We start from the raw sequence: 26728 nt of genomic DNA, 5'->3' as shown, positions 1-26728 counted from the left end.
AAACTCATGGGAGACCAAATGGATGCCCTCCCAGTGGGAACACAAGTCTTGTTCACCTCTTTCTCCGCTTTCATCCTGACAAAAAGAGTTTCAAGCTCATTTGGAAGAAGAAACATCTGGAAAGAACCCTAACCTCTTTATTCCCGCCACCCCCTGACCCCAAAAAGAAGGCCACAAACAATGGAGGAGACTTGCCTTGCCAGTTATTAAACAAATTCCAAAGCCACTATAATCAAAACAATATGGAACTGGCAACTGGCTGAGAAAAAGACAAACAGATAAGTGGGACAGAATTTAATCTAGAAATAACATATACAAGAACTCAGTATATGACAAATCGACATTCTAATCCAATGAGGAAAACATAGTTTGGTATAAAAATTGTTGGCATCACCGGCTATTCAAATAAAAAAAAAAAATAGGCCCTCACTTCATAATAGATACTAAAATAAATTCCAGATGAATTGAAAATGCAATTATATAAGAACAATAAAAGTTGGGGCTGGCCCCGTGGCCGAGTGGGTAAGTTCGCATGCTCCGCTTTGGTGGCCCAGGGTTTTGCCGGTTCGAATCCTGGGCGCGGACAGGGCACCGCTCATCAAGCCATGCTGAGGCGGGGTCCCACATGCCACAACTTGAAGGACCCGCAACTAAAAACACACAACTATGTACCGGGTGACTTTGGGGAGAAAAAGGAAAAATAAAATCTTTAAAAAAAACAATAAAAGTATTATAATAAAAGTAAGTAGAATAACCAAATAGTGAGGGAGATCCTTAAGGGGGGTGGGAATCCCATAAGCCATTAAGGAAAAGTAGATAGACTAGGCTATACAAAAATTAAAAATCTTCCTATGGCAGAAATACTATTAACACATTCTAAAGACAAATAACATCCTATAATTTAATGACTCAATATTTAGACCGCGTTTGACAGATAAAAGGTTAATCCCTAAAATATGCTCAGAGCTCCTGCAAACTGATCTGAAAAAGACAGACAACCCAAACAACGAATGGGCAAAGGATATGGACGACTCATTAAAGGGGAGATGCAAACTGTCAATAAACGTGAAACAACTGATTCGCTACTGAAAATCAAAATAAGATGCTGTTTTCACCTGTCAGTTGCACAAAAATGAAAAAAAGAATAAAAACATCTCCTGCTGGTGAGGCTGCAGGAAACTCGGGGAACAGAGGTACTCATTTTCACCACCTTGGGGAAAATATTTTGGCAAGGTGTGTTTAAATTGAAAATACACAGAGCTTTGACCAGTAATCCAAGCTTGGGAGCTTTAGGCAACAGAAATAAAAGCATGAGTATGTGAAGTCCTGTGCAGGAGAGTGTCTGTTACAGCACTGTGTGTATTGGCAAAGACTTGAAATACCTTGAATGTCCATTAGTGGCGAACGTTCAACAAGTGGTTGGTAGGGCATTCTACAGAATGAGGTGCATCTAAGCACGCTGTCCTGGAGAGATGTCGCCAATATCTTAAGGGGAACAGCAAGTTGAAGAATCATTTCTAAAGTAAGATTCCATTTTCTGTGTAAGGAGAGAGCAAGGGAGAGAGACTAGCTATGTATGTGTGTCTGCGTTTCTACGATCATGGAGAAAAGAATAGAAAAGGACATGGCAGCCTGTTAATGTTTAGCTCAGGGAGATGGGATTGGAGAAGGGTGGGGAGGAGGGGCAGGAAGACAGAGTTCTAACTTTTTCTTTAGATAGCTCTGTGTTACTGCATTTGGTAAAACAGGCCTGTGTTGCTTTTGTGATTGTAAAATGGAGACCATGCCTGCCATTACCTTGGCCTCCCGGGACAAGTAAAGTAAGTGACTTGTGTGAGAAGAGCTGCCCCAGAGGCCAGCAGAGGAGAATGAGGCCCAGTGGATGGAAGTGCTTCATCAGAGGTATGAACGAGGGAGTGGAACCAGGACTGTCAGAGTCCCCCAACTCTCAGATGGGTGCCCTTTCCGCAGTCCCGTGTGGCTCTTGTTCCATTGGAGGGATCGGCTAAGCTCCAGTCCTTCCTGGGTCCTCTGGCTGAACCAAGGTTAGGGGCACGGCCCACAGCCCTAACACCAAGCAGTGCCAGCTGGTCCTCTCAGAGATGAGCCAACAAATGCCCTTGCTGCTGCCCCTGTGCAGTCACTCCTTCCCCCCACTGTCTGGGCAAGACCCCACCCCAGGGACTCCACACTGGACCAGTGCCCCTCCTTCATCGCCAACCCCCACCACCCACAAAGACCCATCCTCAGCCCTCCTCCTGTGGGTCCCAAACTGATGCCCAGCACTTCAAAACTCAGTGAAACCCAGGAGGTTGTGTTTAAAGCCAGCCTACCCGTCTCTCCCTCTAGCCCCACGGAGGATGCTGTGGAAATGCTGCAGATGCTTCACTGGCCCTCCCCCAAATTTACATTCAAGACTCTCCTGCAGGCTTCAGACATCACTCTGGGCTCTGAGTAGGTAAAGGCAAGAATCGCTTTCTGAGAGACCAGAGAATGTCACCTTGCTCCCTGGGGAACAGCAGCTCTTGGAGGTGGCCTGGGCAGCAGCAGCAGCACCAACAGCCGCTGTCCCAGAGACAGCAAGGGCAAGAATGGCTTCACTCCTGTCCTGACTCAGGTCAGGGTTTCCAGTTCAGGGTCTGCATGCTTGTATGAGTACATGGATGCACTTGTGTGTGTGCATGGGCGTGTATTGGTGGCATGGGTGTGCTTCTGTACATACATGGGCACAAGCTTTTGTGTGGACATGGGCATGTTTGTGTGCATCAGAGCGCATGTGTGTGTGCTGGTGTGCTTGTGTGTGTGACACAGGCACATATACTTAAAATACAAAACCTCTTTAGAAAGGCAGAGGAGTTCCCCCCAAAGGTTAGAGATTTGCTTATTTTGATATTGACTTTTCTGCTTGTGCAAATTTCTGAACCAGGGGCTGGCCTGGTGGCATAGTTGTCAAGTTTGCGTGCTCTGCTTCGGCAGCCTGGGGTTCACCAATTTGGATCCTGGGTGTGGACCTACACACCACTCGTCAAGCCATGCTGTGGAGGCAACCCATATGCAAAAAGAAGAGAAAGGCTGGCACAGATGTTAGCTCAGGGTCAATCTTCCTCAAGCAAAAAAAGAGGCAGATTGGCAACAGATGTTAGCTCAGAGCCAATCTTCCTAACCAAAAGAAAAAAAATTCTGAACTATTTGTGGCATATGGCAGCACCATGGGAAACGTCTTTTCCTGAAGTTTGCACACTTATGTGCTGAAAGCAGCCATTAGAGGACGGTGAAAAGAAAGTTCTGGCTCTCTGGGTCCTCATCCCTTCATCTTGCCTCTGGAGCTGCTTGAATTCTTTCATTATCTGAGAACAGCTCATCAGACACGAAACACGAAACACACAGCCTTAGTGTCTTAGGAGGAGATAGGGAGGGAATCGGGGGAGGGCCCTCTGGCTCCACCTTCCACCCACGCCCCCACCCCACGTCTGACAGTAGGACAGTGAAGCTGAGGTCGTCAGCAGCCAGCCCAGGGCAGTGTGAGTCACAGCGCCTCCGGGTGATAAGGGAGGATGGGAAAGAAGGATGGGGAGCGGGCAGTTGCTCCACGCCTAGGTGGTGGGCAGGGAGAATCTGCTCTCCTGCCCTCATTCTCAGTCTCACATCTATTAGATAAAGGGTTAGCTCCATGCTTCTCAAAGGAGGGCCTGTGAACCTCAAGCATATGAGGTGACCCATCCAGGGATACGCAAGGACAGGAGATAATCACAGTGCCTCTTCCTTTTGTTCAAAGATTTGGAAGACAGGACGTTATTTTTCCATTAAACAAGAAGTAGGTACAACTTCTCATGCATCTTTAAAGGAAACGAGAGACTCTCACAGCTTTGTGGAGCCTCAGGCGCTGCCCTAGACCCCTGGAGGGATGTGTTCCGTCTACTCAGCAGGGTGAGGGGCTCTGGAGACAGCCTCGAGCAGCCCTGCAGGTGTGCATTCTAGGGTGCCAGTGGGGAGGGAAGCAAGTGGCCGGGCTGCAGACCCTGGCACGGCCTCCAAGGGACCCAGCCCAAGAGTTTATTCAACATGCCTTTTAAAGGTTCTACAAAGCAGAAGCGAGGCTAGGGTTCTGGGAGGCAACCAGACTGGGTCTGAGTCCCAGCTCCTCTTTTGGGGCTAGTTGGATAACTTCCTCCAGCCTCAACCTCTGCACCTGAAAAATGGGTGCAAAATGACAGCACCTCCTCCACAAGAGCTTGATGAGGATTCAATGAGAGAATTCCTGCAAAGCACAGGCACTGGCACTCCCCAGATCCCAGCCCTGCAGGCTGAAGCCTTTGCTGCCACAGATCACAGTTCAATTTCTCCCTCCTGCCCTCGGCATGCCTCGCCCCATTACAGGTCTTCATCCCACGGCACTCCCAGTGAACCTGCTGCGTGCAAGTCTCTGGCTCAGAGCCTGTTTCCTGGGAACCTAAGAGTCCAGGTGAGATCCCTTAGGAAGCAAGCGAAGACAGAACAAACAAGAGGTCCAAGCCCTCAGCCCTGGGCCCTGCAAATTTTAAGGGTCAGGGAGAAGGAAGCCCCAGCACAGAGAAAGGAAGGGAATGGCCGGCTAAGTGTGGTCTCTCAGAAGCCAAGAGTGACACGGAGACACAGACACAGCATGCTGCTTCCCCTGGGCCACCACACACACTGAAATGGGTCCCTAGGAGTGGACAATGGCCCTGTCCACCTCAGTCTTGACCTCACACAGACATTTTTCATGCTTCGTCCTGATTTTCCAGTTGTTCTCAGCACAAGGGCTGCTCTGACACATCATAGCTGGAAGCAGAAGTGCAAGGGCCCAGGCATGGGTGATGTCTGGAGCTGCGTCTCAGGATCTCTGAGGACACAAGATGCAGCTCTCCCATCACCAGGCGGACCTCTGCAGAACAGAAGCCTCCAGCCCTCCTCAGCCACGCCCCCTGCCCGCAGCCCCAGCCCCAGAAGGTACCCAATAAAGCCTCTACCAGGTCTCCCCACTGGGCCCCAAAATTTGGTTTATTAAATTGTCTTCTGCCGCAAGGACCACTTACTCACAACCGCTGTTGCCATGGCAACCAAGCAGCCAGCCTGCTGTTCTAGCTAACAGCCAGGAGCCTTCTGCTGGTTATCGGGCTTGGCGAACCGAGGGCAAGATACCCCCAAAGTGTCTGAGAGCCTGGAACGTGGTGGGGGGACGTGGGAAGTGAGAGAGAGGACAGGAGGGTGTTCGTGAAGTGCAGAGCCCGGGGCTCTTGCAATTGTTCCACTATTCTCTACCAACAGGTTGGGGCTGGGAGAGCTGTGAAATGACTTGTCCCAGAGGGGTTCCCACGTCTTCTTGTGACGTCAGCCACTTCTCCAGCAACACATCCCCCAGCCCCTCCACTCCCTTTCTGCAAGCTGAAGGAGGGAGGGGTCCTCCAGGGGCCGAGAGCGGGCCACACAGCCAGGAGAAAATCCTGCAAATGCACGTGAAGGGCCCTGGGCCTGAGACAGCCCCACCCCGAGACAGAGTGGGCCCTCCGGAGCCGGCGTTGGTGCGCCCCAAGGTTGCTTTTAGGGTCTGTAACCCCTGTGACCTCCTGACTCTTCTCAGAGAGGGGTTATTTCTTTGAACCAGTCCTGAAGGTCTTTCATCTGAAGTAGAGTTAGTGACCAGGAGTTTTGAAGTCACACAGATAAGAATCCAAGTCTTGGCTCCTTCACTTGCTTCCTGTTTAACATTAGGCAAGTTACTTAACCTCTCTGAGCCTCAGTTTCTATAGCTGTAAAACGGGATAAACTTCGTACCAATGTCACCAAATTATTTCAAGGATTAACTGAGACTGAGTACATAAAGTATGCAACACAGTGCCTGGCACACAGCAAGCTCACAGGAAGCAGGGAGTATGACCACTACTATTGCCGCTGTTATCATCGTCAAAGATGATCATGTTGATTAGCTGACCTAGAGGTTGAAGACATAGTGAGAGACTGAAAAGAACTGAGAATGACAAAAGCAAACCTCAGCATAGTATAGACATTAAGTATCATTTTTGTTTAAAAAAACACTAACAGTGGATATCTTTAAGTGATGGCACTACATTATTTTTCTTGGTGCTTTTTGTTTTTCTAAGTTTCCTGAAGTGAACAGGTATTACTTCTATAATTAGAAAAAACATTTTTTTAAAAGGTTAGAGATGAGCATTAAAAATGAGCTACAGACTAAAAACCATTGAAGGGCATACTTTAAATGGGTGAACTGTATGGTATGTGAATTCTATCTCAAAAGAGCTATTAACAAAAAAAAGCCTTAAAAAACGACTTAAGGTGTGCAGGTAATAACCCATTCTAAAATTCTTAACATAAAAATGTATAAACTAAAGGAAAATAAGTAAAAGAAAGAAAGAAAATGGGGCAAGAGCTGAAAAACAGAACTATTATGTAAAAGTTAAAAAGCCACTCTCTTGGTGAGGCAATGGGGAATCGTACCATATCACATATATTGCTGGTGGGGGTGGAAATTGGTACAACTGCTAAAGAGGGCAGATCAATGAAAATTATAAATGCTACTAAAGCATATACTCTCTGAACCAGAAATTCCTTTTCAGAAAATTTATGCTATAGATATTCTGGTGTAAGTGAGAAATGATGTATGTACAAATTTATGAACCGTGGCATTGCTTGTCATAGAAAAAGACTGGAAACAGCCCGAATGTCCACCAGCAGGTGGCTGGTTACAGAAGTTATGGGACATCCATATAATGGAATAATATGAGGCTGTAAAAATAAAAATGAAAGAATAAGGAAACTATCTTCTGATGCGACAAGAGTTCTGAGCTATAATATGAAGTGAAAAAAAATCAAAGTACAAAACAGTATATACAACAAATATGCTACCTTTTGTGTAGAAAGTGGGCAGACTATAATTCATATTTTCTTTCATATGCATTCTGGAAGAATACACGAAAATAACAGTAGTTGGAGGGCACTGAGTGAAAACTGAGCAGATGGGGGATAGAAGTTTCCAGGGTGAAACTTCTCCCTGTATATCTTTTTATACTCTTTGCTCTTAGAATCTTATGAATATATTACCTATTCAAAATTAAATAAAGCTTCATATGCTTAAAGGAAGAAGTCGAAGAGCGAAACGACATGATGTCAGGGAGGGTGTAGATAAACAACAATGGAGGTTAACGGTCAGCATTGAAGCCGGTTGGTGGGTCGGTGGGGCTTCATTGCACGTTTGAAATTTTTCATAATGAATTATTAAAACTGTAAAAGGTATAATCAAAAGGTGGAAACACTCTAAATGTCTGTCAACTGGTAAAGGAGTAAACAAAATGTGTTCCGTATATGCCAGGAAATACCATTCGTCAATAAAAAGCTACACACTATTGATACAAACTCTAACATGGATGAACCTTGAAAACGCCATGCGAAGTGAAAGAAGCCAGACACTGACCAGATAGCGTACGATTCTATTTATATGAAATATCCAAAAAGGGCAAATCCTTAGAGACGGAGAGCAGATTAGTGGTTGCCTAGGGCTGTGGGTGGGAAGGGGAAGTGACTAAATGGGTGCGAGGGATCTTTCTGGGATAATAGCAATGTTCTAAACTTGTTTATGGTGATGGCTGCACAACTCTATAAATTTAGTAAAAGTCATTGAATTGTACACTTAAAATCAGTGAATTTTATGGTGTGTAAATTATACCCCAATAAAGTGGTCTTTAAAAAAATGTAACAGAATTGGGGGTATAAGAGGAGGTAGTAGTTAACAGCCTGGGTCCTGGCCTTAGACTCACTGGGTTCAAATGTCAGCTCTCCCAGCTCAGCTGGGCAAGCTACCTTACCTTCCACTGCGCTCGTCTGGAAAGTGGGTCTGAAACAACCGAAGCTTACTATAGCGCCAGGCGTTGCTCCAAGTTACTTTACATATTTCATTTTATGGCCACTGTGTTACCTAATGATTTTGATATGATTTCCTTTCTCTAAAAACCCCTGTGATTCTTATCCTTAGCTGCACATTAGAATCAGCTGGAGAGCTTTTAAAACTCCCATCATCCAGGTTGTACCTCAGGCTGATTAACTCAGTCTTTGGGTTGTGGTCTTAAAGCTTCCCAGGTGATTCCAGTGTACAACCAAGGCTGAGAACCACCGTTCTGAAGGGAAGCCACAGGGAAAGACTTATTTTCACCGAGGTGAGGTGGAAGTATTTGCAGTGAGTGAGATTAGAATAATTAAAGCAGTATTCAATATTAAGGAAACAGCTGTAGGGATGCTGTAAGCAAGGAACAAAAAAATACATTTTATATCTAAATAATATTCTCGACTTTGTTGAATCAATACAGTGAGAGGCCAGTGCATACTTATTTTTTATTTTTATTTTTGGTGGGGGAGCTTGGCCCTGAGCTAACATCTGCTGCCAATCTTTCCTCTATTTTGTATGTGGGTCGCTGCCACAGCATGGCTTGATGAGTGGTGTAGGTCTGCACCCAGGATCCGAACCTGCAAACCTGAGCCGCCAAAGCAGAGTGCGCCAACTTAACCACTATGCCACTGGGCCAGCCTGCAGTGCATATTTATTTAGACTTTTAAAAGGTTTTTAATTACTTGATATGCTGGAGGCAATTAAATTACATTAGCAGTTGTATAACTTAGTAAATTGTGTAACCTATTTAATCCTCACAGCTCTCCTATGGTGACGATTTTACATCATTTTACAAATGAGAAAACTGGGCACAGAGAGGTTAAGTGACTTGCCCATGGTCATACAGAGCACACACCTAGCATGCAGTAGAGCAGGTAGCCTGATTTTAAGGGCCAAGTGCTTAACCAGCATACTGCCCTACCGCACAATGACACCACCTAACTCAGGTTACTACAGGAACTAAGTAAAAAAAATTAATGCCAAGTGCTTGACGTACATTAAGTACTCAATAAATGCTAGCCCGGGAAGAAACCACTATCTAATTGACTCCAATGGCTTGGGTTTGTCCAATTGTACTTTGAAATACGCAGGGAGTAAAATGCCAAGCCTGTTTAAGAAATAGTCTGTCTGAAAGGAAAGTGCTAAACCCTGTGGAGCAGCCACAAAGAAATCCCTTTTCTATCTGGTTTAGGCATTAAGAGGTGGAGAGTAGCGAGAAGGCGATGCAGTTCCTGCTGTGTACTGAAGGGCCTGCCAGGCCTTCTTTGCGGGCCGGGGCAACAGCATACGGAGGAGTTCAGAGCCCAGGCCTTGGGGCAAGACAGACAGGGACTGATCCCGGCTCTTCTACCGACTTGTCCATGCGATCAGTGACAACATACTGAACTCTTTAAGTCTCAGCTTCCTCATCTATAAACTGGGTTGGAAAAAAAAGGAGCAGCGTGGGGGTCATGAGGATTACACACTGTAAAACGTGGACAGTGATCAGCACAGGCGCACAGCACAAACTTAGGGCTTAATAAATGGACTCTTCCTTCTGATTTTCTCATCACCTGCAGAGACATTTCTCATTGCAGGTCATTAAGGAAGCATTGCGCTTTGTAGAGAAAGATTAGCCAAACGTCTGTGCTCTCAGCACTGTGATCCAAGTCTCCACATGGGGACAAGGCTGCCCAGTGGGACAATGGGAACTGAAGCCACTGTCCCCAGGAGGCATCCGCCAGCATCTCCACAGGGCCCCTGCAAACCGCTTGCTTGAAGGGGAGCCAACCTCGCTAGACTGAAGAGCAAAGAATGAGGGGCTTTACACAGAAGGAACGTTGTTATGGGCAATGTCCCCAGAGAGCAGAGAAAGAGCCGCTGGGTCTAGGCTGGGGCAGGAGGCTGGCCAGGTCAGGCATAAAGAAGGACTTCCTGTGGGGCACAAGACAGTGCAGGACGTGGAGGGAGCCCCGCCTTGGTGTCTTCAAGAGATGGAGGATGAGCTGAGGAGCAGTCGGATATGCTCCCCCAGGCTCTGTGGTGGTGCCTGGCTCCCTGCCCTGCCTGCCTGGGCCCTGGTCTCTTCTCCCAGGAGGAGCAGGGCCCAGCACAGGCAACACCATTAAGCAGCTGACCCCCCTCTTTCCCTGCGTCCAAGGGCAGAGATCATAATGGGAAACACAGAGGTAGTCTGGCATACTGGCTAAGAACTCTTAACTTAAGAATGAGAAAACCTGGGTAGGAGACCCAGCTCTGCAACTTACTGGCTGTGTAGCCTTGGGCAAGAAACTTAACCTCTCTGTGCTCCAGTGCTTACCCCACAGGGTTGTAAGAAGAAGAAAATGAGATCATGTGTGTCAAATGCTCAGCATGAGGCTGGGCACAGAGTTGACACTCTATAAATAGCAACTATTATCAAGCTAGTGTCAAGGCGGGGACAAGGCCATCCACAGGTCCCGTTTCCCAGCCCAGGTTCCTGTCTTAAAGAGGAACCCATCAGGAGGCCACCTGGTCTGTGCCCAGGAGGGGCATCTGACCCCTCCCAAGTTAGCAGTACCTGTGGGCCACCCCCGTTACAGGACTTGGGCCACCCGCTACAGTAATGACTGTGTTCCTTATGCTTTCATCGCACTAGACAGTTTGTAAAGCAGTTTCACACACACTACTGCATTTGATAAGCCTGTGTGTGTTTTATAATAGCTGTTTTATAGACTTAAAAATGGAGATTCGAGGGGAGTCCACAGCTAGGGAAGAGGGACTGAAACCCAGGGCGTCAGATTCCTGTTCCCTATCATTCTGCGCCTTCCTGGCAGAGGTAAGGGTCTGTCCTGCCCCATCACACTTGCTCTCCTGCCTGAGCTTCTGTGCCCAGTGGTCAGCGAGCGCAGGCCTGGCAGGCCAGGGTCAAGGTCAGGCTTGGTGTATATCTGTGGAAGGAGCGCCCCCCCGCCCACTGCCCTGGCCAAGAGCAAGAGAGGTAGAGACAGGCCCTGGTCTCACTGGGTTGCAACCTCACCAACCCAGCTGTCTGCACAGCTGGTCCACCTGGGGTCACCCAGTGTGGAGATGGGGGGAGTCAGAGTCGAGTACCCCCAGGAGACTTTGGGGACAAACCTCAAACATTTTTAAGTAAAATTTTAAAATATTAAGTCTTACAAAGAAAAACAAAGACCAGCCCTTCCAAAAAGAATCTCCTTTATTCTTTAACCTTAAAGTGAAGACCAGTGAAGTTGAGAATTTAAAGATGAAAAGAGGGTCATTGAGCCCCAGGGGGTCTGGAAGCCTCTAAGCCTTCTCTCCTGCCCCGTGGGTACAGGACCCTCCTCCTCGGAGAATCACGGTGTCCAGGGAGCTCCGTGGGTCCTGGAACTGCGGGAGCCTTCCAGGTGACGTGTGCTTCCTCTGACACAATTTAACTGTCATCAATAATGGAAGCGAGATGGCGGGTTTTGGCATTTAATTCTTTTCAGAGAGGGCTGAAATAGCATTTTCAATCTCCTTCCTCATTTTCAAGGGCTGGTAGTTTTCCGAGACCGTTACCATTTGGGCTGAGATTTTGTTCCCGGCCGGAGGTAAAGTGTACAGGGAACGTCCCTCAGCAGGTCTGGGTGTTGGAAGGTGCCCTCAGCCACGTTCTTAATGTGCATCTTTCAATCACGCTCCACCACAGCATCTCGGGGTCAATGTGAGCCTTACTATTTTTATAACCTTTTCATTTGCTTCTGTCAATTTAAAATCATCAACAGCGAAACCAAGGGGCAAAGCCCACGCCGATGTCTTGTCTCCGCTCCTCCGGTGAGGCACCCAAGACAGAGGATTCTGGGAGTACCCCCTGCAGAGCTCCGCCCAGCGCAGGCAGCCTGGGTTCGGTTCTGATGTCTGGGGTCAGTTTTCTCTTCCCCCACCTTCCTGTTTGCCTGCAAGGCCATCCAAGATGTTGGTTTCCTGAGGCAAAGGGCTCTTCTCCAGGGAGCACGAAATCCAGTAAAACAACCCCTTCCCAGGAACCTCGCCAAGATGGGGTGAGACAGTGTGGGTCAAAGTGCAAACTTGAGAGCATCTACAAATTTGAGTTCTGATGATAAAGACGCACATATGGGTATGCCACAATAACCAGCATTGTGACACTGTCTTTCGCTTTTAAGAATCTTCCCCATTAGATCACTGACATTGACCTACAAAGCATATGTTCGGATTAAATTAATTAACAAAAAATAGCTCAGGACAATTTCTAGACTGGGCATGAAAGACAGCCTTTATTTTGGGAAGCCCAGCATCCGTTTCCCCTTCCAAAGAGCAGCCTGGTTTCCTTTTAGGGAACTGCCTCTTGTCTCTGAGGGCAACCTCACTGGGAGGGTAAATCCAAGGGTCTTCCTTCCACCCCCCACCAACACCACCACAGAAGCCAGAGGGCTCCCTTCAGGCCACTTTGGAGACATCCTACTTCTTCCCACCAAAGGGCAACCACAGGACTTAGCACCAGTCTTCCATGCCCCCGGCCTTCGGCTTGAGACCAGATCAGAGACTTGTAGAGTCTGAGCCTTCTAGCAAGGTGGAGCCTTTAGAGGTTTTGACCACTGAATCGGCTGGTTCCCAGCCTCTCCGGTATCCTAACAAAACATTCTCCTATGACTTAAGTTGCTCCTGCTAACTTACAACCAGAGACTCCAAAATGGCGGTCCCACCAAAGCGATGCCTTCCACAGGGGCTCAGTCACTCAGCCTCTCCAAGGCCTCCAGCACCTCAGCATCCCTCAGAGGCCCCAAAGGGAAAACAATTAAAGGTCTCTATCCCCTGGCCAGGAAAAGAGCCCATGTCAACAGTAGATGCAAACGTGAATCTGGGCCACGCCCACAGGCTCTCATCATCTGGGTGCTGACTTCTGAAGACCCTGGTCTGAGTTTTCAAGTTTCTGATGTTGTGGAGACCAACTATTTTCCAATCCCTAGAGTTCTGGGTTGATGAAAACCTACTGGAACCTTCTGGTCCTTGAGGATGTACACTGTGAAAGACCCATGAATCTCGTTATCTCCAAGTGATTCCAGGATATAAACTAGTGAGGTCTGGGGCCACAGCTCACTGGGCCAGGCTAGGTGCTCACTCATCGCAGAACGAATGAAGGCAGTGCCACCTGCCTCGCTGGGCCTTGAGGACCTGCTGGGGCTGGGGTTACTGGCGGGAGCACCATGGTCTGGTGGGCCTGACTTGGGCGTGTGGGTCGGGTTTGGTAGCATCTCCACTAAATTCATTCACCACCAATTGCATCAGAGGCTTCCTCGCAGCTGGCTGTGGAGCTGTTCCAACTGCCTTCTGGTTTGCCTTAACGCAGAACAACTGTCCTGTGGCTTTCTACACAGGCAGCATGGCATTGTGGGAAGAGCTGTGGTCAGGAGGCCAGGAGGCCTGGAGGCCTGGAGGCTTGGATCCCGGCCCTCATCTGCCGAAACAAGCTGCGTGACTGCAAACAAGTGACCTCTCTCCGTCCTGCATTTCCTCCCCAGCAAATCAGGCCACTGGGTGGCCTTCCAGGTCATTTCCTCAGATTCACCTCGCCCTTCATCCAGTCCCTACTGGAAAGTGGGGTGCGGCTACTCGAGTGAGGCAGTGGCGGATACCCTTACCAGTTTGCTCTGGACCGTAGGGTCACTGATTCCAAGAAACATTTTGGTTTCTTACCACCACAGTCTTTCAGGACTCAGGAAACGTCAGGGACAATTCAGAGCTCCAGGCACGATGGGGGGCTTTCTCTGAGTCCTCAGAATTGGTTACTCAGTACCCAGCTGAGGATCAAGTGGAGACTTTTCTACTGGATTTGGGCCCTATTGTTAGGTTTTTCGGTTGGCGGATCTCACTTAGAGGCGGGTGCATCATTTCCAAGCTGTGGCTTCGTCTCAGATCTGAACACTAGAGGCAGTGTGGTCCAGCAGAAAGAACCATGGAGGCAGGAAAGGCGGATGTTGGCTCTGCTGCCCAGCAGATTGCTGTTCACCGTCAGAAAGTCACTTAACCTCTCTGAGTTTTTCCTCAACAGCAAAATGAAAGAATTGGACTTGACTTTATTCATTTATTTATTATGTATTCCCCATAGGACTAGACACAGGAAGACAAAAAATTCAGAGTAGTGGAAGGAAGGGAGTGGGTAGCCCTCCCAGGCCCAGTGAGGGACCCCAGGCTACCAGAGCAGGTGTGACTGCTATATCGAACTTCTGGCTACACCAAAAGGGAAGCACTTGCACTACTTAGTTCTCACTATTTGCTAAAAGAAAGCTTAACTATCAGCCAGCAGAGAGAGGCTTCTGTCCTGCACTGAAGTCTGCAGTTCACGCAGCCTTTTATTTAGCCAGTAAACACTTACCGAGCATCTGGGGGAGGCCCACCGTGCTGGTCTGCAACAGCACCCAGACCTGAGGCCCCCGCATCAAGGACTTTATCTTGGGGATTCCCCCACAATGGAAAAATAGCAATGATGCCAATGGTGATTGCACTAAAGATGCTGAAAGGGGCTCTATAAAAGAGAGAGTGGGATGCAGAATTGTAATTCTACAGAGACTTTGCAACAGCAAGCAAAGTCACGGATCACCCCCAGGGATGTACTTTCCGGGACCTGGCTTGATGTGGGGACTTGATCTGGGAAAACCAGGAGTGGTGAGTGACTCACATATCCTGGAGACTCTCTCAATTATTCATCAGCTCATCTTAGCTTTTGACAGGAGTTAGACGCTGGTCAAGAGATGCTGAGCATTCTGTAGCAGGCCTGGGGCGCCAGCGTCCTGCGTGTTTGACGAGAGAAAGAGCAAATCATCTTGAGATGCCAGTCAGTGCCTGCCTGCTCACACGCTCTCTCTTTTTCTATTAGAACTTTTACATTTTATTATAAAAATTTTCACGTGGACTGAAAAGTTGAAAGAATTATATAGTGAACATCCATGTACCCACCACCTAGCTTCTACCATTAGCATTTTGCTGTAATTGCTTTATCATATATCTACCCCTCTATCCATGCTTTCATCTGTCGATCAATCCATCTTAATTTTTTGGTGTCTTTGAAAGGAAGCTGTATACTGCAGTATACTTCACCCCTAAACACATCAGCATGCACATCATTAACTAGAGTTCAGAATTTAAGGTTTGTGCATGTGTGTGTGTAAAAAGCACAAATCTTAAGAGTACTTTAGAGGGATTTTGATAAATGCATGCACCTGTGTAATCCAAATCCCTAGCAAGAAATAGAACATTAATATCACTCCAGAGATTTCCTGTGTCCACCCCCTTTCTAAGGGACTCTGCCCCTGCCCCCACCCCATCCCCATGTCCCCTGCTGCCCTAATCTGTGTATTCTGTGCCCTGAGACTCTGGAGCACTTTGCCACAGCTGTTTGACCAGAGTGGGCACCTGAGCCAAAGGCAGCCCACCTAGGTGTTGGCTGGTGACCTTTAACCTCTGTGGCCAGGCTCAGCAGGATGAGCTGGGCCAATCAGAGCCTCTCACGGGAGCTGGGAACCTGAGAGACTGCATGGGTTGGGAAGACACTGAGCTGAAGACCACGAGGCAGATCTGGGGTCCCCACGATCACGGGCCACATGCCAGCAGAAGTACGGAGAAACCAGGGTAGTGAGGAACACGGGGCGTGTCCCCAGGAGACAGAGCCTCTGTGTGCAGGACGACATGGTCCCTGAGCGAGGGACGGGAAAGGAGTCTTGGCTCTGCAGTTGCAGTTCCAGGTCCGCAGCGTCGAGGTAACTGGGATGGGCCTCTCCTCCCTGCAACTCCGACAGCCCCCCTAAAATGGAAACGCGGACGATGGGGCGTAGCACAGTCTGTTATAGAAATGAAAGGACCCTTCTTACATGAGAGCCATCCTACTTCCGTGTGGGACGGGCTGTAGCCATGACCTAAATGTCCCTGGAAAATAATAATCATAAATGACAACAGCATAATAAATGATAATAAAGCCAAGCCCAATACTGCATGTTTTAACGCACAATCTCATCTGATCCTCACAACAATCTTCTCCAAATAGCAGGCACTTTACTTTCATTGTCCTTCTTTTGTAGTTGAGGAAACAGACATAAAACAGACACACGCTTTGCCCAGGCTGACGGTCCGCAGTGGAACAGAGCTGACCGTACCAGGGAACCTGGAGTCCCGGCGCTTTGCTAGACGAGTGACCCTGCTCCTGAGTAGGTGCTCACTGGAGGCCCCAGCGTCACATGCAGGGTGGGGTGGCAAGTTTTCTGCCCGAGGGCATTTGTCACAAATGAACAGCCACATGTAAAGAGTCTCCTTGCTCAATTATGTTAAGTGAAATAAGCCAGACAGAGAAGGACAATCTCTGTATGACTCCACTCATATGAGGAATTTAAAAATGTAGACAAAGAGAACAGATTAGTGGCTACCAGGGGAAAGATGGGGTGGGGGGTGGGCACAAAGGGTGAAGGGTGCACCTACAACACGACTGACAGACAATAATGTACAACTGAAATTTCACAAGATTGTAACCTATCATTAACTCAATAAAAATTTAAAAAAAAAAAAAGAGTCTCCTTGCTCTGGCTCCCAAGCATCATAATCCTCAGAAAAGGCCGGGTGGCGTGAATTGCCTGAAGTGGCAGCCCAGGGGCCGACCCCGGGCTGGGGGTCCTGTGAGCTGGGGCTTCCTCAGTTAGACCCATCTGAACACCATGGCATCTACCGGAACCACACTGTCGCCCCAGCCCCACTCCTGGGACAGCTGTATTCGTCTGTTCTTGCTGATGGCAACGGCCCCTGGGCCCCTTGGGGCTGGATGGCAGCAGCACAGCCTCGCTGCTAGTCAAGGGGGCGGCTCTGCTCCCTGCTCCCTGTGGCTGGCGAGCAGGCACCCCTTTCCGAGGATCTGCAGCAGGTGTTTGAGTGAGAGACAAGGAGGAGGCGCAGGGGTTCCATGGCCCCTGCTGGCTCTGAGAAGTGAGAATGATTCTGCTCCCAGGAGAGGGTCAAAGAGATCGGCCAGCAGGGCAGGTGTGAGCACCCTGAGGCAGGAACCCATTTTTCCGAATCAGGAGGGGGCGGCAGAACTGGATCATACTTGTTAGGTAGTTGCCTCCACCCCCCACCTCGGTATTTATCCACCCCTCTGTCCTCACCTTCGCGCCTGCTGACTGTAAGCCCGTTTAGGGCAAGGCCAGGAAGTCTTGTTCACCTTTGATTCCCTGGCACGCTGCACAGTTCTTGACACACAGTAGGCGCTTAATAAATATATCTTAACCGAATGAAGACCCAACACAGGGAAGCTGAGAAAGCAGAGGGATAATAACGATAACAAAATTAACATAGAACTTACTAAGTGCCAGGCATCATTCGAAGAGCACCACTTACAGTAAATAAACAAATTCTCATAACCACCCGGTGATGTAGGTACTGAGGCAGAGATAGGTTAAATAATTTGCCCAAGATCACACAGCTAGTAAGTGGTGGAGCTAGATTTGAACCCAGGCAGCTAGACTCCAGAGTCCCTGGTCTTAATTCCTGTGATGACCATCACCTTGTCTTTCCTGCCCTGGAAAAGCTTCCTGGCGTATTCCACCAAGCCTCACCTGCCTGAGCCCACAACCTCTAAGAGCCCAAGGCTGAACCCTGCAAACACGGCAGCATCCTGAATGCAGACATGGTGATGCGGCCCACGACGGGCCAAGTTGTAAGCAGAGAAACAGTGGCCATAGCAATAATGGTCAGCCCCCCTCCAATTCCGCCAGCTTCTACCGCAAGCCCCTTAGGAGCCAGGCATGTCTGGCACAAGACAGACATGTTCTTTGCTCTCCAGGAACCCGAGCGAAGGGCAGTGGCAATCCATCATTCGTGATGTACCTGCTCCGTGCCACACCCCATGCGTATGGTACATCTCATTTAATGTGACCCTTGTGGCTAATTATGGCCCCTGCAAAGACAGAGAAACAGAGGCTCAGAGAGCTTAGAGAGGTCAGGTCACTTGCCTCATGAGAACTACACATATTTACAGGTGTCTACATGGCAGGCCTGCTCTGGGGGTACAGAAGTGAACCCCACACACAGTCTTTCGTCTCCTGGGCTGTGCATTCTATGGAGGGAGTGAGGTGGAGAGCTAAAGAACACATAAGCAAGATTGTGTCCAGGAGTGCAAAGTGTGCGGAAGGCAATAAAGCAAGGTAAAGGCCTGGAGAGAGGAGCCAGTCATGGTCAGCTCAGCTCTGGGGACAGGGGTAAGGGGCAGCTTGTACAAAGGGCCTGAGGCAGGACAACTTGATGTACTGATGGACAGACAGGCAGGCAATGTGGCCGGGGCACAGTGAACAATAAGAGATCAATAAAATGGGGGATTCGAACCCAGGACGGGCTGACTCCAGGCCTGTGTGCTCTAACACACAACACTGTGTCGAAGCAGGCAGTGTGCTTGGACTACAGTGGAGTCCAAGCTACAAGGAGTCATCTCTACAGGACCAGGGTGGTCCCAGGTTCCAGCCCCTCCGAAGGGTAGGGAATCTCACCATGCAGCTTGAGTTGTCTGCATGTGGAGAAAAAAAAAGTCAGCTGGTGCAGACACAATCTTTGTCAATTCTGACGTCTCTCGGAGGTCCTTTGGGGCAAACCCCACCATGCAACTTATGAAAATTAATAGTCCTAACACTTGGTCTTTGAGGTGCTCTGTGTATGCAAGTACTCACCAGCAGGAAGTCATTTTAGAATGAATATCATTTCTCTAATGACCATCATGGTGGCTTGGGGTTTAGACAGGCCCTGGGGACAGGCTCAGCTCCTACCCAGCAACCCACACTCCGGAGAGGACTGTGTCTGGAGTGAGGGGGGACTGTATTGGGCTCCCCAGGCCTGTGAAGTGTCAGGTCTCAGAAATGCCATGGGCCAGTGTCCTGGGAGAAGAGAGAGTGATGTCAGTGTTCTTGAGTGAGCCACGTCTCCCCGGGTCACGTGAGCATGTGGAGCCCAGAAGGCTGGAGGGCTGGGCTGCTGTCATGACCACACAGCCCCGCTGGCAACAAAGGAGAGAAATTTCCACCGCCAGTGCTCATAGAACGTTGAAAAGTGGGAAGGGCGGACAAGCAGATGGCTGGGGTCCACCGGCTTGGGAATCGCCCATCTTTTCCTCTGGTTCTTTTCCTCCTCCTGCTCCTGGGAGTCAAGTGGGAGCTTCGAGGGAGACCTCACAAACCTCACAAGGCCTGGAGATGAGACGGATTTCCCTGTCCGTATATGAGTGTGTGGTGAGGAGCCCTGAGGCTTGCTTGCTGTCCCACCACTGCGACCGACTGGCTGCAACATCAAGCAAGTCCCTTTTTCTGAGCCTCGGTTTCTTCATCTGTCAAATGGAGACACTGACAGTCCCTAGCTCATAGAGTTAAGTCAGAGAGCACGCGTCGAGCTCTTCGCCCCAGGCCTGGCACACAGTAGGCCCTGTAGGTTCAATCGTCCCAGAGTCACCGAGTGCGCACCACATACGAGGTACTGGGGAGGCCACGTACAAACGCGGACCATGTCCACTGGGTGTGCAGGAACAGCTAAGGAAAAGCAATCTATAGCACGGCTGGGCTGCCGACACATCCCCAGGCGTCCTGGGCCTTGGGGAATGGCGTGGGCCTGTGGCAGAGAATCTGAGTTTTTATTACTCGTGAGCGGCCCAAGCTTTCTTTCTCCTGAACTTGGGAGACCGATGCTGGATCTGCTTGCCCCTTTTTCTTCCCAAGAGCCACAACCATCACTGGCAACTTTTGCAACTGATTGCTGTGAAGGGTTGGGGCTCCCTGAGAGCTGTATCCTCAGCTTCTGCCCCAAGGGGAGGGAAGCGGGGGTAGAAGAGAGAGCGAGACCTCCCCAGGACTGATGAGAGCCAGGCCCTCTCAGGGAGGGGGTACAGCCTGGAAATAAAGAGCCTTTGGCCCCAGGGGTTGGTTCCTGGGTTCAAATTTGTTCTGTCCCCCTCCCTCACCTCCAGCCCTGGGGCCTTGGGCAAGTTAGTCGACCTCCGGGAGCCTCATGCAGTCAACCAGTGTTCACTGCACACTTACTAGGGCCTGTGCTGGGCGTCTCAGCTCCCTCATCTGTTAAAACCACTAAGAATAGGAAACCAGTATAGCGGTTCCTCAAAATGTTAAAAATAGAATTACCAAATGATCCAGTAATTGAACTTCTGTGTATTACCCAAAAGAATTGAAAGAAGGGTCTCAAACAGATATTTGGACACCCATGTTCACAATGGCATTATTCACAGTAGCCAAAAGTTGGAAGCAACCCAAGTGTCCATCGATGAATGAACAGATAAGAAAAATGTGATAGATGTGTTCAATGGAATATTATTCAGCCTCAAGAAGGAAGGAGATTCTGACACACACTACAACATGGATGAACCTCGAGGACGTTATGCTGAGTGAAATAAGCGAGTCATGAAAAGACAAATACTATGTGACTTCACTTACAGGAGGCACCTAGAAGAGGCACATCCACGGAGCTTGGAAGTGGGGGACGGGCAGTTAGCATTTAATGGATACAGATTCTGAGTTTTGGAGGATGAAAGAGCTCTGGAGATGGATGGTGGTGACAGTGGCACAACAGTGTGAATGTTCTTAATGCCACTGTGTACACTTAAAATAGTTAATATGGTAAAATTTATGTTATGTGCATTTTACCACAACTAAAAATAAGAAAAGAAGAATCAATCAATTTGAGGCATCAGTATCTCCCTTATCTTTTGCACAGGGAAGGTGGCACCGCTGGGAGTGAGTGGACCGTTCGAGGCTGGGCTCTCCTATGGTCAGTGTGGCTTGGGAACAGAACACATATGGACTCAGGGCGGGATCCTAATGTCTTCCCCCCACCCACCGGTCTCACCCTTGGCCGAGTCCTCCTCCCATCCCAGGCTGGGACCTCACGAAATGACTTGGAATCGGGTTCACCGTGTGGCACCTCATCCCCTGCCAGACGCTCCTCTCTCTCCATGTCCAACCAGCATGTGTTCATCTTTAAAGACTCAGGCCATGTTCCATGCCCTCAGTGAAGGCGGCAAAGCCCTGGCTACACTCAGCATATGCCCTCCGATGGCTCCCCATCCTCCCCTACCCTCACAGCGCCCTACAAGCCCAAGCAACTTGAGGGCAGGAACTGAGTCTATTCACCCTGGCACCCCAGCTTCCAGCTTAGTGCTTGTCACCCAGTAGAAGACAAGTGTTTTCTGAGTGGAAACGTACATAACATGTACAGAGCACACTTTCTATGGACTCTGTTCTGAGAGGTTTACAAGCATTCCCTCATCACGACTCTCAAAGGTCAATTCTAGTGTTCTCCAGGGCTGGGACTCGGGGAGGCAGGTGAGGCACTCACCTCAGGTGCAAAATGTAAGGAGGCGCCACAAAACTCAGAAATCAAGATAAAGCACATTTTAATGAAATATTTTTAAAAATTAAAATTAATGCAAAAATTCAGAATGAACAGAATATTAAAATTTTAGATAAAGACAGGACCCAGCCCTGCACTTACAACACTCACCTCACCCTAATCCCAGCCCTAGAGAATCTGTATGGTTTTTGGTTTTTTTTTGGTGAGGAAGATTAGCCCTGAACTAACATCTGTGCCAGTCTTCCTCTGTTTTGTACTTGGGTTGCCACTTCAGCACTGCTGACAAGTGGTGTAGGTTTGCACCAGGGATCCAAATCCATGAACCTGGGCTGCCAAAGCAGAGCCAGCCCAACTTTACCACATGCCACTATGTCCTTTAATTTTTTGATATTTTGTTCAACAACTCCATTTTGAGGTGTTTGTCTAAGGAAATTAATCAAGACTACGTGTACAGATTTACCAACAAGGATGTTCACTGTTGTGTTGTTTATAAAAACGAAAAACTGGAAAACATATTTGGTTGAACAATATGAAACTGCCAATATTTGACAATTTGTGACCTAAAACAACAATTTCATATTGTTCAATCTAATCTAAATATCCAGCATTTACAAACTATGATTATATAATCTATGGAACATTAGCCTAGTAAAATTCTGGGCAGCCAATAAAAAATATTTGGAAGAAGACTGTGACATAGAAAGGTGTTCATGAGATAGCATTAAATGAAAAGAACCAGTTACAAAACAACATAAAATGTATGATTAAAAAAATCCACCAAAAAGATCTGAATTGATTACTCAGCAAAATGTTAATAGTGGTAAGCCCCAATGGTGGGATTTGGAGCAATTGTTATGTCCTTCATTTTGATTTCCTGTCTTTTGTATATTAAACGTGTACTATGTCTAAAGGGAGAAAAAAGAACAATAAAGAGAAACCTCCTTGTCTTTGATCTCATACCTTTCAACCAAAAGACTCAGTCGTGCCCTCCCCTCTGAGCGGGGCGGAGAGACGCCCCTCTTTACTGTCCCTGCCCTTTCACAGATGGACTCTCAGTCTCTGCCTCTCAGTACTCCTCCACTGAGCTGCCGGCATCCCCTTCCTGACTCTTCTTTTACCCTGGCCTCCTGCTCCCCCGGCTCTTGGGCCTCGCTGGAGAAAGTGCTTTCTCTGCCCCCACCCCTGCAGTGCCAGCCCCTCCCCGGCTGATCTTCAGGTACAGAAAGCACACCAGAGCACCCAGCACCAAGCATCATTGCTGTCCTCTAGGCAAGTGAAAACAGTGCTGTTTGTGGGACAGGCTTTACTGGTGGTTGGGGGGGCGGGGGGGTGGGGTGGGGCAGCGTGCGCTGGGGGAGCAGGAATCTTGCCTTCTGTCCTCCATCACCTCTTTCCCCATCTTCGTGCACTTGAGACCCAGCAACCATCAGGCACCAGCTTTTCCTTTCCTTTTCTTTAAAGATGTTTTCAGATTTAAGATTTTTTTTAATTGGCACCTGAGCTAACATCTGTTGCCAATCTTCTTCCTTCTTTTTTTTTCCTTCTTCCTCTTCTCCCCAAAGCCCCCCAGTACATAGTTGTATATTCTAGGTGTAGATCCTTCTAGTTGTGCTATATGGGACGCCGTCTCAGCATGGCCTGATGAGCGGTGCCATGTCCGTGCCCAGGATCCGAACTGGAGAAATCCTGGGCTGCTGAAGCGGAGCATAGGAACTTAACCGCTGGGCCATGGGGCTGGCTCCTAAGATTTTTTTTTAATTCCAAAAAGTACAAAGACTAAGAATCACCTGCACTGCCACCAGAATTAACAAACTGCTAACATTTTGTCAGAGTGGCATCAAGCCTCCCTCCTTTAAAGAAACAACTGAAATAAAATGTTACAAATAAAGTCAAACTTCTTGTGGGTCGCCTCCCCTGTGTTCCTCCAGGAACACTCACTGTCCCATATGTGCTGTGTACCCTCTTTGGTCCATTGTTACTCTTTGAGATATATATGGGTACATACACACACACATCCAGGAGCAACAGACGCAACAGATTCACATTGTTCTAATTTGCATAAATGTATCATACTAAACCATATGCAATCCGTTTTTTCCCCATAGCATCATGTTTCTAAGCTCCATTTGTGCTGATATATATTGATCTAGTTGATTCATTTTACTATTGCAAGCTATTCCATCCCAGGTGGGTGGGCCTGATCCCTTTGCATGGTACTCTCTGGGGCGCAGGTAACACCAAGGCTTTCCCTGACCTCAGAGGTTCTGGAATCTGGAGGGCCTAAGCCAATTGCAGAGACTCTCCCCAGTCCACGTCCGTCTAGTGTGTAAAACCTGCCAAACCCCACCCCAGCCCTTTGATTCTTCCCCAGCTCCGGCAGGTACTGAGGTCTGGTCGCCACCCCACCCCTTTGTCTGACCTGTGAATATCTCTCAGGCTTCTAAGGTTCCCCATCCTGCATTCAAGAAATAAGGGGATTAAGATCATTCATAAAGTCTGTTTTCCCCTCGTAAGTTGTGCCATCAGGTGGTGGGATCCTGAGAAGTTGGTGGCAGGCAACCCTGGTGGAATCCTGGCTCCGTTGGCAGGTAACCTGCCCTCTCTGAGTCAGCTTCCTTATCTGCAAAATGGGGGTAGTTTACTCAGCTCAGAGGCCTGCTGTGATGGTTAAGGGGAAGAAGACAGGAAACACAATTGGCAGGCTCCTGGCACAGGCCAGGCAGTCAAAAGTGCCTCTGCCCTTGCTCTTCGGTCTCTTCTCCAACCAGCAGCCTCAGCAATCTTCCACACTACAACCAGCAGCCTCAGCAATCTTCCACACTATCAGTCGGACCACATCACTCCTTGGCTAATGTGCCTTCCTCGGCTAGGTCAAGAAGGCTTTGCAACATTCGCCTTGTCTTGGTTGCCTGCTCCGGGGGAAGCCAGCTGCCACACCATGAAGACACTCGAGCAGGCCTGCAGAGAGGCCCATGTGGAGAAGAAATGAGGCCTCCCACCAACAGCCAGCCATGTGAAACAGCCACGTTCAACCCTTCAGATGATGGCAGCCCCACATGACATCTGACTGAACCAAGCCAGAAATGACTCAGCCAGAACCACCCAGCCAGGCCACTCCCAGAGGGCTGAGGCACAGAAGTCCTGAGAGAGAGCAAACGATCATGCAGTTTAAGCCATTAAGGGTTAGGGTGATTTGTTATGCAGAATTAGATATGTAATACAGAAGCTAAGAAACAACTGACAACTTGTATTATTATTACTAACAACATACATATCAATGCTTGTAGAGTTCTTCCTATGTGCTAGGCACTATTCTAAACACTTTACGTGAATTAATTCATTTAATCCTAGTAGCAACCGTCTGAAATGGGGACTACTAGTACCCCCATTTGACAGATAAGAAAGCTGAGGCACAGAATGCCTAAATAACTTGCTAGTTAAGCAGCAGAGCTGGAACACGAACTTGACACTCTTGCTACAGTGGCTGCGCCCCTCACCACCATGTCATGCTGCCTCCTGAACAAAGTCATACCCGGAAATGTGGCACCAGGAAGCAGGCTATGTTCTCACATTCAGAACCCACTTTTAAAGGAGGGGAAGGGGAACAGAGCCAACTCTCTTCTCTCCCTGAGACCCTCCAGGTTCCTATCCTGCTCCTTGGGTTTCAGCTCCAATCGTCTCCTATGCTGCCAGTAGGCTGGCCCCGGACCAGAGCTAACTCACCTCCACTGAGTAAGTGAAAAATATTACTAAAAGTTTGTGTGGTGTTTAAAGCTCTTGTCGCATCTCCTTAGTGAGGGTTTTGATCCGTGGAGATGACCCACTTCTCCTCTGCACGTCCTCTGGCTCAATGCAAGCCTCATCCACACTTATTCTAAGTGGCCAACGTCTTCAGCGTCTTAACATCTATCAGGTCTTTAAAGTGGAGAAAACTCGCTCAAAGACAACTTCATCACCGCGGGATCGGTAGGCACGAAGTGCGTGTTCTACGGTCCCCTTCCACGCCTTTCAGACCAGGCAACCCTGCCTCTTCCCACTCGCTCTGTTGGCAGCTTCAGAATCCTCCTCGCCACAGGGTTCCAGGCTGCCACTTGCACGGGTTCTGAGTTGCCAGTAGAGCTGAGACCTATTTGTCTTTCTGGCTCTAACAGGACAAAGACGAAACACCAAAAGCAACAGACTGGAACTAATCCCTCCACTTTCCAAGGGAATCAAGGCTCCCGGCTGCCACCCCGCCTCCAAAGCTCATTTCCATCACAGCGAGCGCTCAGAAGGGATTTTGAAAAGAGAAGACGCTGCAGGAAAACATTGACCTTGGTTTTAATGATGGTATGAGCACAGGGCCCATGCTGGGAGGTGTCCTGTGCCCATAGATGATGGTGAATTAGGAACCAACGACTCAGCAGCAGCTGGACCAGAAAGGACTCATCCGGAAGTCAAGGTAAACTAGGATCACGGGCACATTCTTCTCCTTTCACACAACCTTCTGCTGTCGACCTCCTAGCGCTTTAGAGACAGGCCACAAACACACGTAGCACCATCCAAAGAAATAGAATGCAAGTCGCAAATATAATTTAAAATTTTCTGGTAGTCACATTAAAAAAGGACAAAGAAACAGGTAAAGTTAACTTTAATAATATATTTTATTTAGCCCAATATATCCAAACATTATCATTTCAACACATAATCAATATACAAAAAATTAGGATTTTAATTCTTTTTTTTTGAACTAAGTCTTTGAAATCCAGTGTGTATTTCAGACTTACGGCACATTTCAAGCTAGATACTAAATTTTCACCAGAAATACTTGATCTGTATGGAGATTTCATAAAATTTATAATTGAAGATGTAGATTCCACATACTGAAGTTCTTCTAAATACTCCCAAAAGTTTTCTAATAACTGAAATGAATATCTGCTTTTAAAATTTAAATCAATGAAAATTAAAATAAAAAATTCAGTCCCTCCTGTTGCACTAGCCACATTTCAAGCACTCAAGGGCCACATGTGGCTGGTGGCTACTGCACTGGTCAGTGCAGGTCTGGACCACAAAGGGCTCCGCCTACCAGTGGGCAGATGCCAGCCTCCCATCAGGGCCCCTGTGACTGTGCTCAGGGCACCCACAGCTTGCTCTTCTGAACACTCCTGCTCAGGCCTGTCACCTTATAACCGGTTCCATTCTGACCAGGCCCTTTCTTACTCTCTCTGTTTGGCTTGCCCTCAGCTTTGCCCGAACTCAGGCTTTCAGATCTCCCAGGCTCCATGCTCTGCAGTTCCCAAGCAGGCCCACCCCCCCCTGGCTCCCAGCCCCCACCCAGGTGTGGTTCAGGGACCCCACTTGACTGGATGGCTGTCTAGGTGATGCTGTGTTCTCTGCCATGCAGAAAACCAGGGGTTGGCAATCTTGGGGTGCGTCCAGAGACGACCCACTTCCTTTCAGTGTTTTGGGAGAAGGCCCTTGCCATTTTCCTGC

General features: G+C 48.5%; 1 protein-coding gene and 1 long non-coding RNA gene across 5 annotated transcripts in view; one reads left to right on the top strand and one right to left on the bottom strand.

Annotated features, from left to right (window-relative positions):
* The window catches only part of GALNT16 (polypeptide N-acetylgalactosaminyltransferase 16), a 90926-nt gene that overhangs the window by 53186 nt on the left and 11012 nt on the right, over positions 1–26728 (bottom strand). The window lies entirely within an intron of this gene.
* Positions 1430–5041, top strand: LOC139045705 (uncharacterized). The gene is made up of 5 exons (XR_011504647.1): positions 1430–1522; positions 1749–1902; positions 2350–2458; positions 4378–4462; positions 4764–5041. It is a non-coding gene; the product is annotated as an uncharacterized lncRNA (long non-coding RNA).

Source organism: Equus asinus, chromosome 7 (assembly GCF_041296235.1).
Source record: "Equus asinus isolate D_3611 breed Donkey chromosome 7, EquAss-T2T_v2, whole genome shotgun sequence".
Classification (NCBI taxonomy): domain Eukaryota; kingdom Metazoa; phylum Chordata; class Mammalia; order Perissodactyla; family Equidae; genus Equus; species Equus asinus.
The sequence above is the reverse complement of the archived record's forward strand: the minus strand, read 5'-3'. Positions and strand labels throughout refer to the sequence as shown.